Raw genomic sequence first — 2,809 nt, 5'->3', positions numbered from 1 at the left:
GAGGCTGGGGTGGGCCGTTTCCATTTCTGACGTCCAAGCGTCTATTTGGGCCTCTTTCTGCCCTTATTTTTAGCTCGCGCAGTACTGCTCCGAGCTGCCCCACATGCTAGAAGTGATGGATTTTCCTGGGAGGAGAGGGCATCAATCTCCTTTTACTGCCCGCTGGCTGGCCCAGCAGAGTCTGGGTCACAGAGCTCAGACGCCGGGACACTGGTAGGGGAGGAGGAGAGGGGGCCGCACAGCCCAGGCGTGGGAAGGCCTCCCAGTCTCCAGCAAGGCGGGGTGGCTGGAGCGAGAACAGGCCCGGCCGGCAGGGAGGAGGCGTCTCGGGGAGATGGAAGGGTCTCTGGCACTTTGGGGCCCAGCTTTTCCCAGGCTCCTCTTTGCAAGAGAGCCACGGACTGCGTCCCACCGGAGGAAGCCACGGGAGCGCTTCTCGTCCCCATTGGACAGCAGGTTCATCGGACAAATACGGAACGAGAATTTCTGCGTCTCAGTCACCGCTCCGTCCGAGGGCCAAGATGGCGATTCCGTGTGTGGGGGAGTCACTCCTGGGAGGTCGCCCAGGCCGGGAGCAAGCCTGGCCGAGGGCAGGGTCGCTAACCCAAGATGCCACCAGCCATCTCTGTACGGCAGACCTCGGGGCCCTGAGAGGTCAGAGGGCAAGCTGGGGTCACCCCCTCGCCCGCCTCTGTTCAACTGCAGCACCTTCTGTGACCTGCACAGGTCAACCCACTGGACAGACAGACGTGGCCAGAGACACAGGTGACCGCTGTCAGCCTCACTTCTATGTTCTTAGAAGATGGAAGTGTGACAGGCAGAAATCACTCAGTCTTGCTGACCAGGGATGAAGAGGCGTAACGCCCCCACAAAAGAGTATTACTGAACGAGTGAGGGCTGGGGAAAGAGGTCTGTGTTCAAATCCTGACGCTGCACCGTATCCTCCCTCCAACTCTGGTTCCTGGGAACATGAGTATCTGTTGGCAGAGCTGTTCAGAGGATGGACTTATGACTTTTAGATAACAGATAACAGGAAGTATCTGAAACACAATGGGCATTTAACACAAGTAGGCTTCCTTCCTTTCTGCGATATTTTCATCTCAACTCGGAGATAAATGTACCTGCGAACAAAATGGTGGCTTGGAAAGAACCTTAGACAAGGATGGTGATATTCCCTGGAAATAAAGTGTCCTGAGGTTGCTCAGAGGGGAGCCAGCACCCGGCCGGTGTGGCCCAGTGGTTGAGCGTCGACCTATGAACCAAGAGGTCACTGTTCAATTCCCAGTCAGGGAACATGTGTGCAGGGTTGTGTGCTTGATCCCCAGTGTGGGGCCTGCAGGAGGCAGCCGGTCCATGATTCTCTTTCATCATTGATGTCTCTCTCTCTCCCTCTCCCTCTCTCTTTGAAATCATAAAAATAAAAGTAAAAAAAACACGAGGGGAACCAGCTCCGACTCCAGGGGTCCTACACAGCCTGTCCAAGCCTGTCACCGCCATGTCCTACCTCTTCCCCCTTCAGAGGTCAAAGCAGGTGTGGGAGGACGTTGGTCAGACAATGGGATGAAGCCATCAAGACAGAGACAGCCGCCTGCCAGAGACGGCTATTGACTAGCAGAGAAACCAGCTTTCCCAGCGTCGGCGACTATAAATAATGGTGGGTCGGACTCGGCTATCTGCCAGGCAGCAGCGTCAGTCCCCACAGCTGCCTGCTCCCGCAGGCAGGCCCAGGACGCCATAGCAGCAGGTCCCTGGCAGTCCTGCAGCTCTGACGGGTGACTGTCCCATGGGGCCATGCGTGCAGCAGCCCTGAGCTGGTCCTCCCCTGAAGGCTGTCCCCGCAGGGCCCAGATGCGGGTCCTCCCGGCAGCCCTACGGCTGCCCAGGTGCTCTCTCCCCTCACCCCCACAGGCTCTCCTAAGCTCTCGCCTTCCCCGCATCCCTGGGCCACTGTAACTCCTGGTCTCGAGGTGGGTCCCCGCCCCTTGCTGAGACCGCTCAGGTATTTCCCCATCGACTCTACCTTCCTCTGGGCTTGCCTGTTTCACCTTGTCATTGTCCCCTGGTGCCCTTTTTATAAAAAATCATGGTTCCTCACCAGCAAACCCAGAGCTTACTATGTTCACGGCCGTTCTTTCTAGCTGTGGAGCTCGGGGCTTAACCCAGGAGGTCAGAGAGCAGGAGTGCCTATGAGAGCCACAGCGGGGACCAGAGGGCTGCCCCAGACCAGAAGGGGACCGAGTCCGCAACTCGGGCATGTGCCCTGACAGGGAATAGAACCGTCACCTCCTGGTTCATAGGTCGATGCTCAACCACTGCGCCACACCTCCCAGGCCATAGTGTCCTTATTAACAACAAAATAACCGCCACTGAGTGAGCACGTTCCCCGAGCCAGGCACCAGGCTCGGCTCTCAACGTGAGCTGCCTCATTCATCTTCGCGACTCCCTTAAACACAGTGTGTTGCTACCCCAAGCGCCACAGCTGTGACAGCTGAAGTTGAAGGTGATGGAGTAGCTTGCCCAAGGCCCCCAGATGTCAGCAGTGGCCCATGGGACTCTGAAGTCCCGCCTGAGCAGGCCGTGCCACCCTGCCCTCCTCCACGCCAGCCTCCCTGGCCAGGGCACCTCCTCCCCGGAGAGAGGCGCTGCTTTCGAACTGGCAGCAGTCCTTGGCGGGAACCAAACTCATCTCTAAGGACAGAGAGAAAGTCATTTCCCACGGAACCTCCTGCCGCCCTCGGTCATCGCCACCGGAGCTCACCACGAGCAGAGAGGATGCCTTCTGGCGAGGAGGACGGCACCCAAAGAGATC

The sequence above is a fragment of the Myotis davidii genome, unplaced genomic scaffold, assembly GCF_000327345.1.
Source record: "Myotis davidii unplaced genomic scaffold, ASM32734v1 scaffold164, whole genome shotgun sequence".
In the NCBI taxonomy this organism is placed as follows: Eukaryota; Metazoa; Chordata; class Mammalia; order Chiroptera; family Vespertilionidae; genus Myotis; species Myotis davidii.
The sequence above is the reverse complement of the archived record's forward strand: the minus strand, read 5'-3'. Positions refer to the sequence as shown.